At 43.4% G+C, this 18,068-nt stretch overlaps 1 protein-coding gene across 2 annotated transcripts in view; it reads left to right on the top strand.

Moving 5' to 3' along the window:
• Positions 1-18,068, top strand: part of RASGRF2 (Ras protein specific guanine nucleotide releasing factor 2) — a 376,997-nt gene that overhangs the window by 127,413 nt on the left and 231,516 nt on the right. The window lies entirely within an intron of this gene.

Raw genomic sequence — 18,068 nt, 5'->3', positions numbered from 1 at the left:
GGAGTATCGTACAGGCGCAGGCACGGGATTTCGGAGGCCAAGAGAGGAGGAAGCAAGGACGGTGCAGTGAATAAATTAAATGACGTAGTGGAGGGGGCGGCGCCGTTCGGCAAGGATGTAGGAGTACATTTATTTCTTAGGAGGCGGGCTGGGCACTGCAGGGGGGGTGTTACTGGGCACTAGAGCAGAGTAATAACGCCCCTCTGGGCACCTTGAGACTTAATTTGCATATCAGAAAAATTGCTTTTTCATCTGAATGAAAAGTTGAATATAAGAAAGAAGACACATGCAGGAATGAAGGTGCTTTATTGTACATTACTATGTTAGCAGTATAATAGGCTCAAAATAGGTGACAGATTCCCTTTAAATCATGTTTTGGGAATAGAGGCAGTGAAGGATACGGTGGACATTTCCACATTGAAAACTATTCCCAAACACTTTCATCAGTTCCATAACTGTAGGGATGATCTCAGATTTATTGGTATTGATCGGATTCTCAATTCACGAGGGAGTCCAAATGGATTTATACTCTGAATATGTTGACACCTGCGGGCTTGAATGAAAATCTATCTTTTGCATCTTATCTTTGAAGAGTTTTTATTCTAGATTTTTTCTTTTTTCTTTTCTGTATATTTACTTATTTTTTCCATTTTCTTTTTTTTTAAAGTTTCTTTCTTTTTTTTTTTTTTGCTTTTTCCTGTACTAATCCGCCTATAATCTGCTTTGGGCGATCGTCCCTCTATTTTATTGGAATTTTATTTAATTTTATTTATTTTTTCAATTATTAATGTTTGTATGTTGATTTTTGTTATATAATTACCTAGTCTTAACATCTGGAGCATTTTTCACTCTTCTGTTGTGGTTGAGCCTACACCTGTTCAGTCTTCAGCTGTGGATCTATCAGCATGGAAGAGAAAAAATCTTTCATCTCTATCTAGACCTTTTTACTCCTTGCGCTGTATTGTATACGTTCTTTAAGGTTTTAGCCTTGGTCTTCTGTGGCAGCTTTTTTCTTGATCTCTGACAAGTGCCCGTTTTATTTCAAATTTTGTTACAGATCCAGCTGGTGGTACCTCCTTTTTGCCACTATTTTAGTGTGTTTTCTTTATTTATGTTTTTTATATGGATTATTTTTGTAATGAATGTATTTGTGTTTCTTAAACTTATCTGGTCCCAATATACTGATTTTTATTTTTTGTATTTATTTATTTATTTTTCCACTTTTTCACACAAGCATTTCGTGTTTTTCTTTTATTTCACTTTTTGCATTCTCAAATCTTTTTTCTCTTTTGTTTGACTTTTTTTTCTCCATGTTCACACATGACACACATCTTTCCTCACTTCCTCTACCATTTTTCCTTTTTTTTTCTTTTCTTTCTTACGTACTGTTTCTTTTTCACCACACATTGCATGCACATTCTTCACATTTCCTACTTTTACCCAAATTTATTTTTTCTTTTCCACACAATAATAATAAATTAATAAAAAAAAATGTAATTCATCAAATTTGATGAATGACAATTTTTTTTATAAATTTATTATTTTGCACCTTTTAGGCCCCTTTCACGCGGGCGAGTATTCCGCGCGGGTGCAATGCGTGAGTTGAACGCATTGCACCCGCACTGAATCTGGACCCATTTCTATGGGGCTGTGCACATGAGTGGTGAAAATCACAGCATGCTCTATATTCTGCGTTTTTCACGCAACGCCGACCCCATAGAAGTGATTTGGGCCGAGTGAAAATCGCAAGCATCCGCAAGCAAGTGTGGATGCGGTGCGATTTTCACGCATGGTTGCTAGGTGACAATCGGGCTGGGGACCCTATCTGTATTATTTTGCCTTATAACATGGTTATAAGGGAAAATAATAGCATTCTGAATACATAATGCAAAGTAAAATAGTGATGGAGGGGTTTAAAAAAAATATTAAAGGTGTATTATCTTAATGATCACTGTTACATCTGTTAATGATTTAACAGTGATCATTTTTCTAAATATATTTCATTAACAAATCCCCACCCCTTAGAAAAAAATAAACCTATACTTACCTGACTGTTGTCTTCCGTCTCCCCTGGTTTCGGCCACCACTCTTCTCAGGAATCGCGGTGGCCGCGCGTGCTCAGACTACTACTTTTCTTCTCCCGGCCGGCCGCGCACTGTACTGAACGCGCACGCCGAGGCCACGCATGCGCTATGGTGATTTCTTCCTGGCCAGTATAGTAACTAGCCAGGAAGAAGTCACCAGGGCGCATGCGCGGACTCGGCGTGCGTGTTCAGTACAGCGCGTGGCCCGGCCGGGAGAAGACATCAATCAAGATGGAGCCCGCCCCCTGCTGAGTGCCGAAACCAGGAAGTGGACAGCGCGCCGGGAGCAGGTAAGTATTAAACGGCGTGTTGAGAATACCCCTTTAACTCACAGAGTCCACTTGATCGCGTAGTTGCGGATCTCTGTCTTCTTCTGTAATGTTGAGCTGCCGGCTAGGGACCTGTGGTGACGTCACATCACATGGTCCCTCACCATGGTGATGAACCATGTGATTGGACCATGTGATGAGCACAGTGACGTCATTAAAGGTCCTATTCCTGTGCACAGCAAAGAAGACAGAAGAGAAGCCAGGCTGCGCAATCAAGAGGATTAAGTTGAGTTAAATTATTATTATTTTTTTTTAACCCCTCCAGCCCTATTGTACTATGCATTCTGTATTAAGAATGCTATTATTTTCCCTTATAACCATGTTATGAGGGAAAATAACACAATCTACAGAACACCTAACCCAAACCCGAACTTCTGTGAAGAAGTTCGGGTTTGGGTACCAAACATGCCGATTTTTCTCATGCACGTGCAAAACGCATTACAATGTTTTGCACTTGCGCGACAAAAATCGTGCATTTTCCCGCAACGCACCCGCATCTTATCCGGGCAAAAAACATGACGCCCGTGTGAAAGAGGCCTAACACATGCACATCCTGTATTTTATTCACATTCTCATTTGTCCATTTGCATTTTTTCTCCCTTTGCCTCCTGTTCACACTTTTTAGTTTTTACTCTCTGACAAATCAAACACTTTTTGTCACTCCTTTTTCTGGTGTTTATTTCTACTTGCTCACTCTTTCCTGCACTGCCAATGCTGTCATGAATCCTGGACACTTGGTGGCGATTTCTGGGTGGGTTTTTCTCCTTGGGCGTTTTGCCCTTATCCAAGATGGTGGATCTGGCAACTGCTCGATTCCATGCCTGTGCCACACCCCCACCGGATCACGTGATTGATGGGGAGGTGTCGCATGCCTTTTGCTTATACCGGCCGGCCCTGTGTGAGTGGATGTATGATGTGGGGCTTGGCTTATATGATTGCTATAACTTGACGTCCCGACGTATTGTTTGTCCCATCCCAGCTATTTATTGTTTTATTAATGACTTTTAAAGTGCGCAGGGTAACAGAAGTTGCAGGAAATTGGCTCTTAAATGCTTTCATGCCACAGATATTACATATGTTCTCATAGCTGTCCATGTGTCGTTCACCTTGGGAAATGCCCTACCCCAGAGATGAGTTACCAGCAGATGTGCATTGGATACATTGCTCAAAGCAGAGGAGCAATATTACATGGAGTCTGTTCCCTGTGTCTATTAAGTGCTGTCGATGTCTAGGAATTCATGTGGGATTGCTGATGGTTTCCATGGTAACTATACAGCTGTATCGCTCGTCCTCGTTTGAAGAATCTTCCAAACCAGTACCCCCTTGTGCACTCCAACATAAAGATCCAGCATCGCTTCAGAAATTCATCTGGATGTCGTCCATTACTGAGTTGTAGTGGATGAGAATTCAGAACTACCACTTGGTACATCTGTGTCCATGTGATACATAATGAATACAAGATACAGCGGCCTCAAGATAAAATATTTTCAACATGCAATGGTCTTTTCTGGGCCATCGTAAGTTGAAAATAGACTCAACATACAATGCCTCAGACTCAGGTGCAACTAATCAACATGGCCATGTCACTAGTAAAACATCTGTATTGGTTGCCTAGTAGCTCCTCCGAGGTACTACATGGCCTGTACTGCCCCCCTGTGTGTGCCAGGAGGAGTTCCTCTTCCATTTTATTTTTGTGGTACATGTATGTGCTATCCTAGACCCTGAAGACACTCCAGCCCTCACCATATGGATAGAAAGTGATTTACAGCTTCCAGTATCGATTCCTTCTGTTTTACTGAAGGACTTGCTTTGTTTATCTTGGTTATCTGATTATTTTTCCTAAAACTTAACTTTGTCTTATTCAGGGATGACTTTTTGGGCTTTGGAACCAATTACTGGTTTTACATACAGTTATGGGCTCAAGTTACCATGATTTCAACTTACAATGGTCATCCCGGAACCAATTAATATTGTTACTTGAGGGACCACTGTATGTGATCACTGAGACACCCACTGATCACGAAAATGGGGTTCCTAAGTCCACCATGGGAATGAAGTGGTAGTGAGTATGCATGATCACTGCTCCGATCACTTCTATAGATTGACGAGTACAATGCTTGGCTGCCTCCATCTGTCCCATAAATTTTAATATAGTGGTGGTCACGTTTGCTCACCATTGTTCCACGATCGCCCCCCTGGCCACAGCAATCATATATTTATCACATATCCTGTGGGTAGAAAAATGTTGTTGAAGGGAGTCTGTCACATACGAGATTGGTTCCAAAGTACACACTCCGCCATGTAAGGGAAGTAACCCTAAACATAACCATACCTTCTGAAAATCTGGCCCTCTGACCCTGTGAAAGAATTCTTTATATTTTTATGCAGATAAGATTTTTGGTGCACTGTGGAAGGAGACTTTTTTTTTATTTGGTACACCACTGCTCCGCCATAACGCTCCCTCCCTCCTTTTTGTTTGGTTGACAGTCCCTGAGATTTCTGAGCCGGTAGAGATCTCTCAGGGGACGTTGTACTAAACGGAGTGGCCACACCTAATGGGCACTGAAAACTTTATTTTTTATAAAAAGAAGCATTTCTCAAGATTAAGCCTTATTCACATGTCCATGTTTTGGTCAGTGATTGTGAGCCAAAACCAGAACTGTAGCCTCCATAGAGATACGCTATAAATGAAACATCTGCACCTGTTCTGTGTCTATAGCCGCACGTACTTTGGCTTACAATCACTGATGGAAATCGCTGACTGAACACTGATTGTGTGAATAATGCCTCATTCACTCATCAGTGTTTCAGTCAGTGATTTCCATCAGTGATTGTAAGCCAAAGTACGTGCGGCTATAGACACAGAACAGGTGCAGATCTTTCCCTTATACCTGATCTCTGTGGAGGCTCCAGTCCTGGTTTTGGCTGACAATCAGTGATGGACATCGCTGACCAAAACACTGACGTGTGAATGAGGCTTAAGGCATTAGGCTACTTTCACACTTGCGGCAGAGTGATTCCGGCAAGCAGTTCCGTCACCAGAACTGCCTGCCGGATCAGGCAATCTGCATGCAAACGGACAGCATTTGTAGACGTATCCGGATGCAGATCCGTCTCACAAATGCATTGCAAGAACGGATCCGTCTCTCTGTTTGTCATATGGACAAACGGATCAGTTTCTATTTTTTTTTCACATTTTTACCGGAAGGACGGATCCGGCATTCTGGTATTTTTAATGCCGGATCTGGCACTAATACATTTTAATGTAAATTAATGCTGATCTGGTATTTCGCCGGTCAGTGACTGAACTGAAGACATCCTGATGCATCCTAAACGGATTTCTCTCCATTCAGAATGCATGGGGATAAAACCGATCAGTTCTTTTCCGGTATTGAGCCCCTATGATGGAACTCAGTGCCGGAAAAGAAAAACACTAGTGTGAAAGTACCGTTAGACAACTCTATTTTCATAAGAAAAGTATGGTTATACACTGCCTGTCCAAAAATTTTTTATTTAACTTTGATTACGGCACGGATTCGCTGTGGCATTGATTGTTTCGATAAGCTTCTGCAATGTCACAAGATTTATTTCCATCCAGTGTTACATACATTTTTCACCAAGATCTTGCATTGATGATGGTAGATTCTGACTGCTGCACAAAGCCTTCTCCAGCACATCCCAAAGATTCTCAATGGGGTTCAGGTCTGGACTCTGTGGTGGCCAATCCATGTGTGAAAATGAGGTCTCATGCTCCCTGCCACTCTCACAATTGGAGCCCGATGAATCCTGGCATTGTCATCTTGGAATATGCCCGTGTCATCAGGGAAGAAAAAATCCATTGATGGAATAACCTGGTCATTCAGTATGTTCAGGTAGTCAGCGGACCTCATTCTTGGAGCACATACTGTTGCTGAACCTAGACCTGACCAACTGCAGCAACCCCAGATCATAGCACTGCCCCCACAGGCTTGTACAGTAGGCACTAGGCATGATGGGTGCATCGCTTCATCTGCCTCTCTTCTTACCCTTGTAACAATGGCAGTTGGCAGCCGCCAGCGTGCAGTGCATCCTGCTATGTACCTCAGTCGAACTGCACCCAAGGCTCCTCCTCTCCCCTGCAGGCTCCGGACCCACTTTCCTGCACTGTCGCAGGCGGCGACAGCTTCAGTTGCACCTTGTAGGAGCCGCACGCGTCCTGTTTCTTTAAGGGTTTATGCACGCCCTGATTCCGTCTTCTCGCCAATCCTGGCCAGGCACCACCTTTATAAGGGTGCTTCCCCCTTCCTGTGATGCCTCAGCAATATTGTGGTTTTCTACAGCGAAGGTTCCAGCTCGTAGTTACTGTTTTGTTATCCTGCTTCTGACCTTAGCCTGTATCCTGACCTTGTCTCTGCCTGATCCTCCTGTACCTCGCTGCTCTAAAGCAGACATGCTTAACCTGCGGCCCTCCAGCTGTTGCATAACTACAACTCCCAGCATGCCCGAACAGCCTACAAATAACAGCCTACAGCAGGGCATTGTGGGAGTTGTAGTTTTACAACAGCTGGAGGGCCGCAGGCTGAGCATTTTTGCTCTAAAGTGTATGAATCGGATTGTCGACCACGCCTCTGTCTGCTGTTCAGCTTGTTGCACCTGAGCTATTCAGCTCTGCTGTTCTAACAGCTCCAGCTCTGCTTCATCTGACTCTGCTGCTGCGCTTCTTCCATCCAGTGACGGCTCGCTCCACCTGCTTGTATCCCCAGTGCTTGCACAAGGGCGTTATGGCCTGCTCGGCCAGCTGCCACTTAACCGGGACCACTCTTGCGGTAGCGACCTGGTGTCTCCCCTGCAGCTAAGACCAGCTTCCGCATCTTGGAGCAGGATAAAGGGTGAAGACCAGGGGAACACTGAGATTACGCTCCCAAGTTTGGCCCAAAGCCAAACCGGTAAGTGGCACAGCGGGTCCACACCCGTTGGAGCGTTACAACCCTGATGCGCCCATCACTCTGGAACAGGGTAAATCTGGACTCATCAGACCACATGACCTTCTTCCATTGCTCCAAAGTCTAATCTTTATGCTTTTTTTTATGGTTTGCCTCACTGATTAGTGGTTTTCTTACGGCTACACAGCTGTTCAGTCCCAGTCCTTTGAGTTCCCTTCGCATTGTGCGTGTGGAAATGCTCTTACTTTCACTATTAAACATAGCCCTGAGTTCTACTGTTGTTTTTCTTCGATTTGATTTCACCAAATGTTTAAGTAATTAACAATCCCGTTTTTAACAATCCCAGTTTTTAATAATGCGTTGGACAGTTCTTAACCCAATTTTAGTCTTTTCTGCAATCTCCTTAGATGTTTTCTCTGCTTGATGCATGCCAATGATTAGACCCTTCTCAAAACAGACTAACATCTTTTCCACGACCACGAGATGTGTCTTTCGACATGGTTGTTTAAGAAATGAGAAGCAACTCATTGCACCAGTTGGGGTTAAATAACTTGTTGCCAGCTGAAAGATAATCGCCCATGCAGTAATTATCCAATAGGAGGCTCAGAACTATTTGTTTAGTTAAATCCAGGTGGCGACTTTGTTTTTTTTGGAACAGGCAGTGTATTTTGGGACACTTACAGGAAACTAATTTTGTAGGAGACCCACTCCTTTTATTGGAACAACTCTTTAATGTGGGGCAGTTTTCCCCATTTAATAATTGTAGGTTTTTTTGAGGGAACTTGTCTCATAGCAGTGAGCACCTGTGGGGAGCTGTTGTAATGTGGTGGTGTTTTTTTTGACCCTTTCATAATTATTCTTTGATTTGATATCTTTATGACAAATGCTCTCATTAACAAACCAAAGAAGATATAGGAATAGTTTAAGGTTCATGTCAGAAGACTATCGACTAACCGGGATCAAGGCTAGAGACAGCAGTTTGTGGTTTATATGTAGGTACCAGAAGATTCCACAGCTGATAGGTCTATCAGGAATTTGATATAAAAAAATAAAATAGATTTATATGGTTGTCTAAAGATAATTGATCTTGGCTACCAACCATTGTGGTCCATGTGGACTGCTAAAATGTGACTCCTAAAGGCATTAAAATCCCTGCCCTATAAAAATAATACAATGATAAATTTAACATCTGTGTTAGGAAAAGGTATCTGACAGTTTTAGAAGAGATCATGTTGAAGAGTAATAATATAGTCAGCGACAGCCAGCACGGCTTTATGAAAGGACAAGCTTGTCAAAGCAGATCTGCTTTCTTTTTGATAAGCAGTGAATCTGAATTTGGGCAGAGAATTGGCAGCAGATGCAATATATTTAGAATTTCCCAAAGCTTTTGACTCTGTGCCTCACAGGTGATTAATGTATGATTTGAAGGCTGTTAGTCTGGAACGTACAACATGTAATTGAATAAGAAGTGTCTAAAAGGCTGAACCCGGGAGCAGGTGGAAGTGGATCGTGCTGTAAATCAGGGGTGCTCAATCTGCGGCCCTCCAGCTGTTGTAAAACTACAACTCCCACCATGCCCTGCTGTTGGCTGATAGCTGTAGGCTGTCCGAGCATCTGGGAGTTGTAGTTCTGTAACAGCTGGACGGCCGCAGGCTGAGCATGCCTGCTGTAAATGGATCATATAAGAACCTTCATTGGCCCCATTATGTCCACACGTCCAAATAGGCTTCAGATTTGCCACGTGGTAAATCTGCATTTAGAAAGCTTTAAGAAAACGACTTTACAGCAGCCACATGAGCCATAGACACAGTGATCAGGAGGGGACCTTATTGACTTCTATGGGAGTTTTCTAGGCATGCTTTGTGACCTGTGCAGACGTCATTGTACACGAATAGGTAAGATTTGACAGTCACTTACTGTGATTGAGGAATCCTGTCTGATCTGTCATTGTAATCCTGCCAGTAATGATATCACCTCTGTGTATAGATAAGCAGGTAACTGCAGTAAAGTGAAAAGTACAGACTCCTGGCTCCTATTATTAGACTAAGGCCTCTTTCACACTTGCGTTGTCCGGATCCGGCGTGTACTCCACTTGCCGGAATTACACGCCGGATCCGGAAAAACGCAAGTGTACTGAAAGCATTTGAAGACGGATCCGTCTTCAAAATGCTTTCAGTGTTACTATGGCAGCCAGGACGCTATTAAGTCCTGGTTGCCATAGTAGGAGCGGGGGAGCGGTATACTTACAGTCCGCGCGGCTCCCGGGGCGCTCCAGAGTGACGTCAGGGCGCCCCATGCGCATGGATGACGTGCCATGCGATCACGTGATCCATGCGATTGGGGCGCTCTGACGTCACTCTGGAGCGCCCCGGGAGCCACACGGACGGTAAGTATACTGCTCCCCCGCTCCCCGCTACACTTTACCATGGCTGCCAGGACTTTAGCGTCCCGGCGGCCATGGTAACCATTCAGAAAAAGCTAAACGTCGGATCCGGCAATGCGCCGAAACGACGTTTAGCTTAAGGCCGGATCCGGATCAATGCCTTTCAATGGGCATTCATTCCGGATCCAGCCTTGCGGCAAGTCTTAAGGATTTTTGGCCGGAGCAAAAAGCGCAGCATGCTGCGGTATTGCCAATAAAACGTTCCGTTCCGGAACCGAAGACATCCTGATGCATCCTGAACGGATTTCACTCCATTCAGAATGCATGAGGATAAAACTGATCAGGATTCTTCCGGCATAGAGCCCCGACGACGGAACTCTATGCCAGAAGAAAAGAACGCAAGTGTGAAAGAGCCCTTAGTGGCCAGTGCGGTTTTTGTTTTAAATATATGACATGGACAATTAAAAATAGCACTAAAAATTCTTTAGAAATATGTTAAACATAAAAACGTGATTTAAACAATAGGTCATTTTCTGATGACACAATTAGTTTAAAGGGGTTCTGCACTTTGTTTAAACTGATGATCTCGGGACCCCCGACTAGTATCACTGGCACTGGCCTGGACGGGGCTAAGATCCATTCACTTGAACAAAGCTTAGCCGCCGCCAGGCCAGTGATACTAGTAGTGACGTCACTGGCCTAGCGGTAAACAGTGAGAAGGCCGCTGCACTCCCGGAGCTCCGCTGCCTTCTCAGACAGCTGATCGGCAGAGGTCTTGGGTGTCGGACCCCCGCCGATCAGAAGCTGATGATCTATCCAGAGGATAGATCATCAGTTTAAAAAACGTGCAGAACACCTTTAAGTATAAAAACTGTTTGGGTCCAATGGCCGGAGCCCCCACTTTTTCTCCAAGTCTTAAAAACAAATTGACCCTAATCCTTGTTTAACGTGGAATGGTGAGATTTCATGGTTCTTCTCCATTAATGCCAATTAGACATTGGTTTGGATGGAAACCAGCCTATATGCCTCTGTATATTGTACATACTGTGTTTTACCTGCTTTTTCTCTATTTCTTATGTGTATTACTTTCTGCACTGTTGCAAAAGGAAGATGACATTTGAGGGGAGATATCAAACCGCTTCACCTGTAGCTCCATACACTACAGATATTCATAGACACTTCCTGTCTACTGTTGACTCAAGGAACAGATCACCATCTGAATAGGGCCTTTAGAAATAAGAGTCTATGTGAAATGTACAGTGTGCTATGACAATGACACATAACATTGTTTCCTACGGGAAATTGTTTCCTACGCAGTCATTTATGACCGTGACTTTGCATTATCTTTTCCCATTCATTCAGCTAAAATGACGTCCTTAACTGAATCAAGGCTACTGGATTTGACAGCAATGCATTTAGTAGAGAAACTAAACTTAATTTGTATAAAGGATAGTGAGAGTGCTACTGTCTATAGTCTCAAAATAGAAATGGTCAAATCTTGTAGTGATCTTTGTCAGGGACAGTATCCAAGTTCTGTGGGGCAAATTTTGCTTTAAATTACTCATTGACCACAAACTTCCTGCAAGTATCATCCTGGGTAGTAACACGGTCACTTGAGACACTGAATGTGTTTGAAATCTGTTTTATTTGTTTTAGCAAAGCAAAATCTTATGAATGCTTAGAGTTAATATGTTTAACAGGCTCCAGATAAATGCTATGTACACCTTTGGGGGCACTCTTTTATTATTGCATTGTACTCGTTTTGAGCTAAAAACAATTTTTTTCAATTTGTCTTTATTAAAATTGTGGAACTCCTTACTCTGTACAAGCTTGAGATTCTCTAGTAGCATGCTCTGTATTTTTACTGTTTTCTGCCAGGCAGCTCAGCCAAGGGCTCCTTATCTCTGATCTAACTCAGTTCTCTCTAGCTCAGTTCTTATGTTACTAATACGCATCTGGCTTAAATAAGTGTTTATGACCTTTTAGTAATTTGCGTTAAAGTACGATTCACACAGCTAGACAAATAGTTAACACTCTGTGACAGTATGGTTGAATATTTCTAATAAAGACCAATTGAAAACATGATTTTAGCCCAAAATGAGTAAAATACAATCCTAAAAAAAATTGCCCCACAATTTTGTGCATCTTTCTCATTTTAGGCTAAAATAATTTCTCAGTTGGTCCTTATTAAAAATGTTGTTTTTGAGATACAAGGGTTAAAAATCTGTCTATTTGCAGACTGTCCCTCCTGAGTTCCATCTGACAGCTCATGTGAAGCCTTATCTCTGATCTCCTGACCTCATAAACACTTATTTAAGCCATATTCTTATCAGTTTGATCAGGGTTCTATAATGCGTGTTTAAAGAGGACCTTTCATGGGTCCAAAGAATATGAACTTAGTAGCAGGCTGCATAGAGCGGCGCCCAGGGATCTAAGTGCACTTACTATTAGTCCTGGGCACCGCTCCGTTCGTCTGCTGTGGCCCCCGGTATTTTCAACATTCAGAGCAAGGAGGAGGAGACGCCAGTGTCTCTCCTTCTCCCTGACAGCAGCGCTGACCAATCACAGCGCAGAGCTCAGAGGGAGGGAGAAAAAAAACCTCCCTCGCTCTGAGCTCTGCGCTGTGATTGGACAGCGCTGCTGTCAAGGGGAAGGACAGACACTGGCGTCTCCTCCTCCTTGCTCTGAATGTTGAAAATATTGGGGGCCACAGTGGACGAACGGAGCGGCGCCCAGGAATAATAGTAAGTGCACTTAGATCCCTGGGCGCCGCTCTATGCAGCCTGCTACGAAGTTTATATTCTTTGGACCCACGAAAGGTCCTCTTTAAGGCCTTCCATGAGCTGCCAGCTGATCGACTGAGAAATAGTACTCTGCAAACAGACTGATTTTAACCCCTCTATCTCAAAAACAACAAACCAATTAAATAGGTGTTCATAGCCTTTTTTAAAAGGGCAAGTTTGTAAATGGTTCTAGGGGTTCTTATAACTGGAAATGTAAGATGAATTAGGGGGCAGATGTTTTCTGGATGTCCTCTCATGAACAATATAGGGGTCAGTCTGTCTCTAACCTGAACTGGGAAGTCACTGCATTAAACTGTGCAGCAAAGAGACATAAAATATGGCATCCCCATTTGTGCTCAGAATAATTGTTGTTATGGGATGGATAAAGTACACGCAGACAGAATCCTCGCTAGACTTTACTACACCTAGAGCAAATAATCAGTTCACCGGACTAGACCTGTATCTAAAAGGTTTACCCAGAGCAGAGTGGCTTTTTGGCACCCCACTACGGCACTCTGCAACCTAAACATTAACTCCTATAAGAACTCTATGCCACACAAACTGATAAGCAGAAAATAAATTTACTAGAGGAGTTCAAGAAAGTGCAGACAAAGTCCCTCCAATCACAGGAATAAAAACTACAATGATAGGCCTCAACAGTCACTCAATTACATCAAAAGTGTGACCCCCACATTACTAACATTATAAGGTGTCAACCGGACTCCTAAAAAGTTATACTACTAAGTGTATCCGCACCCAGCAATGGGAACGGCTGGATCACCGAAATATGGACTGAGAGCGGTAATATGAATAATACTACAGACCTGGGTTGGAAGGAACGGCCCAACGTCCGTTTCGCAGTCGCACTTTTTCACAGGGCACACTGCAACCTGGCAACATGCTATACCAGCTGCCCTGACCTACAGCTCTGAATCCATGGCCTCAGGAGATACCAAATATCTATGAGTTAGACCACGAACAGGTAAGTCAAACTTTAGAGGCAAGTGGAACTCAAAAGCTTTGGTTAAACCACAAGAGATACTGAAAAAAGTCATGCTGATTCATAGAGGGGAGACTCCTCCTTTAATCAGAGGCAAGTCTGCAAAAGAAGCTCTTGCTTGACTCTACCATGTTAGATATGATGAATGCTACACGTCAAATGTGGACATGTCATCAGTTACCCTAGGTAAGAGGTTTTAGCCCCTTTTAGGGGATCCAAAAAAGATGCATTTAGTACATATAGATTTTTATTTATTTATAATATTTTGTCTGTAACTCAATTAAAGCCATACTCTTATACTCTGAAACCTGATGTGTTTCTTGAGCTGGTACCACAGTTTGAGTCTGATTTGTATATTTTTGGGTTTTTCCATTAGCTTGTCTACACCGTATGTGGCGTTCAGTGCCTCCAATGCTTGAGTATCAGAATGGTATCTTTGTGCTGCGTGTCCATATCAGAAATAAGATGTGCTTGTACTGTTTATTTTACAAGCCTGGGTTTGGCACTTGTGAACTAAAGTCCCAGGGTAACTGTTCTCTGCCACCCGGAGAGATTTTATATCACAAGCCTCAAGCATAACCCGTTCTTATGTAATCTTGCCTGGTTATTTCTTTTAACAGCTGCCTCCTCTCTAGGAATGTAAAATGAGTCTGAGGAGCGTAGAGTGTGTCATCCCCAGCTCATCTGCTTAATGGAACATTTAAATCCAATAAACGAATATAAATTTTTAAGAGTAACATCTTTATGTGCCAAGGCTTGTACCAGTGCTGACGGAGTACACCACTGGATGTGCAGAACATTTTGTGAAATTAGGCTACTTTCACACTAGCGGCAGCCTTCTCTGGCAGGCTGTTCCGGCGGTTAAACAGCCTGCCGAATCCGTGCTGTTGCTAGTGCACGCATGCCGCCGGAGGTCCGCTCCGGCCTCATTGTCGTAGTTTTATTCCGGCCGCCTCTCGGCATGTTTTGCACTGGCTGCCGATAGTGTGAATGTAGCCTAAGACAGAATGTCAGCAGCAAGGTTAGGGCTTGTTCACATGAATGTGCCGCGTTTTGCGGTCGGCAAATTGTGGATCTGCAAAACACGGAAGCTGCCCGTGTGCCTTCCGCAATTTGAGGAAGGGGTGTAGCTTCTAAAATTGCGTCATTTACGGGTGGGTTCTACAACCACATATTTGCAAAATGAGGCTGTGTCTGATGAAGAGAAAAAATGTATGTGTCTGGAAGGGAGAAAAAGTATGAAACAATGGATCATTTAATAAACGGTAACATTACATTCAGCTGAGCTAGCCTTACAAGACCTTTGCCCAGATTTTCTAATGTGCTGTCTAACTTGAAAGAAAATGGTGTAATTTTGGCACAATTGGGATTCTCCATTATTATTATTTTTAACCGAAGAGTTTCTAGCCGTACACCATATTTATCATTCAGTCTAGGCCACTGTAAAAAATCTGGTGCAGGTGTAGACTTACACCATCTACAGGCTTATTAAATCTGACCTATCTGAGATTTTTATAACCATGACCTATCCTCTGGATAGGTCATCAGTATCTGATTGGTGGGGGTCCAACGACCAGGATCCCAGCTGATCAGTGATCAGCTGTTTGCGAAGGCAGCGACACTCCTGTGAGCACCACGGCCTTCTCTCAGCTTTTCCTAGGCCAGTGACAACACATTCATCAGTCACGTGGCCTAGGAGCAGCTCAGCCCCATACCAAGCACAGCCACTATACTATGTACTGCGCTGTGCTTCGTATCACAGCTCAGCCCCATTCAGTTCATTGGTGCTGAGTTGTGCCTAGGCCACATGACCAATGAGTCATTACTTGGCCTAGGGAAAGCTGCGACAAGGCCACAGCGCTGAAGTGAGCGCTGCTGCCTTCTCAAACAGCTGATCGGCATGGGTCCCAGCTGTTGGACCCTTACCAATCAGATACTGAAGACCTATCCAGAGGATAGGTCATCAGTATTAAAACAAACGACTGGACCGATCTTCACCAAATTTGGCACACAGGTACATCGGGTGTCTGGGAAGGTTTTAGCTCTCTAGGACTTACCATTCCTGAGAGATTCTCCAAAAATGCATTATCCAATAGAAACTTGGTCACATGATCCTTATCAGCCAATAGAAACCAGCAGGTCCTCCAGTCTCCACATACACACAGTTTTACACCAGGTTTTCATAACAACCCAGCCATTTTTCTTCACTGCTGTAGGTCAGCTTTAAAGGATCAGGGCGCTGGGGATGACACTGTTAAGGGATTGGAGTCCTGTGGAGGTCACAGTTCAGTGGCAGGTAGGGTGGCCATTCAGGCCACCCTCAAAAGACAGACTTAAAAGCCAAAAAAAATTACCTGCATGAGCCAATAGAAGCCAGCAAGCTTTTCACTTAAATCCGAACTGCCATTTACATGTCCCTTATTAGCCAATAGAAGCTCGCAGGTCCTGTTTTCATAACCACTGATCACAGGTTTTAGCAGTTCGCAGGTCCTTAAATATTCAGTCATATGAGGTGTGTCAGTCAATACAAGTTTATATTTAATTTATCCAGGTTTTCATAACAACACAGCAATAAATATACTGTACACACTGTCACATGTTCCTTATCAACCAATAGGTCACAGTTAAAGGGGCAGGCATTGTTAAAGGGGCAGGCACTGTGGAAGTCACTGTTAAAGGGGAAGCCAGTATGAAGAGCACTGTTAAAGGGTTGGTCAATGTTAAAGGGGTGGGCACTGTGGAGGTCAATGTTAAAGGGGCGGGCACTATGGTGGTCAATGTTAAAGGGACGGGCACTGTGGAGGTCACTGTTAAAGGGGCGGGCACTCTGAAGGTCACAGTTAATAGGGCGAGCACTGTCAAGGTCACTCTTAAAGGGGTAGCCACTATGAAGGTCACTGTTAAAGATGTAGTCAATGTTAACGGGGTGGGCACTGTGGAGGTCACTGTTAAAGGGGCAGGCACTGTGGAGGTCACTGTTAATGAAGTGGTCAATGTTAAAGGGGCAGCCACTGTGAAGGTCAATGTTAAATGGTTGGGTACTGTAGAGGTCACTGTTATGGGGGAAACTGTTGATATCTTTTTACGACAAACGGAAACATAAAATAGATGAAATATACCTGTGTGTATATATATATATATATATATATATATATATATATATATAATTCAAGAAAAATGGCGGCACTGGTTCAGAAAAACACTAGGTTTGGGTGCACGTCCCAAGGGGAATAGGCTTCTTACCCCAATGTACAAATCCGGAAAAGCGAGCGGCACTCCAATGGATAAAAGTAAGTGAACCTTTTATTCACCCAGGTGGTGCAACGTTTCGGCTCTACACTTGAGCCTTTTTCAAGCAAAGATACAACTCAAGCAACAGTGAATCAATTTTCATATCAGACATGTGATCACACTCCACCCAATGGGTGTGTTACAAATTCTGACAATGGTGCGTTAAAACAATATAAACATATGATATTAAAAGTGTTAACATATAATGATAAAAGTGCAAATCAAAAAAAGGGGAAGAAGAGACATGAATCATACATACATATGTATTATAAACATAGTGAACAAAAAATTGTCGATCAGAAACACAAAGCTGATTGATCGGTATATCAGATCCTTATATAACTTGCAGGGGGAAACAGCAGAGAGGTGAGGTGATTTCACAGACATACCTAAAAAACAGGGAGACTCACTACATCCCGCTACTTGGCATTGTTTACTTCTCATTGCGCAGGCGTAGCGCAGCACCAATTGGGGATGTAGACGAGAGAGAGGCGTCCAGCGTCATCGGACTGGGCCGGCGCTCCGACGTCACCTCAGCATCATCTTACCCAGCCTAGATGTCTCTCTCCAGGAGCATGCTCAGTAAGAAAAACTTACTCCCAGCGCCACCTTGCTCTCTGGAGAATTGCCCATGCCCCATATAGCTCAGTGTACCACATCCAACCCACATTAAATCGGGTATGTGCAACTCAGAAGAGGTAGTGAGCTCCCTTGGAATCAGGGTGTCCACATACACTATCCAGGTGAAAACCTGCAACAACCACGAGAACCGCGGTTCATGCAGAAATATTACCGAAGTCACTGAGTCGCCATCTCACCCGAGAGGGATCTCCTCTTGTGGGTACACAGATGTCACAGAGTACAGGTAGCATGTTGAGGAATTACATCACCATGGCTGTTGTTTCGAAATAAACCAATCCCACGGTGCTCGCCAGACCAGGCAAAATAAAATATAAAAAAAATAATAATTTTTACAATAAAAAATGAAAACAAGATACAGAGCATGTAGAATGACCCTCTCCTGAACGGTATGCTGCGACCACTCCATCCAGACTTGCCATTCCTCCTGATGTTGAATGTGTGTGATCTATGTGAAGGAAAGAGGAAAAAGAAGAAAAAAATATTGAGGCAAGAAAAAATTGAAAAAATTGAGCTGTATAACTCTCTTAATGTATCACGGAACACTGAGTTACATCTAGCCTAACACAAGAGGCAAACCAACGCTCACAGAACATCACCAAAATTATATTCTACATTTAAACCATGAGGTTTCAAG

Source organism: Bufo gargarizans, chromosome 1 (genome assembly GCF_014858855.1).
Source record: "Bufo gargarizans isolate SCDJY-AF-19 chromosome 1, ASM1485885v1, whole genome shotgun sequence".
NCBI classification, from domain to species: Eukaryota; Metazoa; Chordata; class Amphibia; order Anura; family Bufonidae; genus Bufo; species Bufo gargarizans.
Note: the sequence above shows the minus strand (reverse complement) of the source record. Positions and strands in the feature narration are given on the sequence as shown.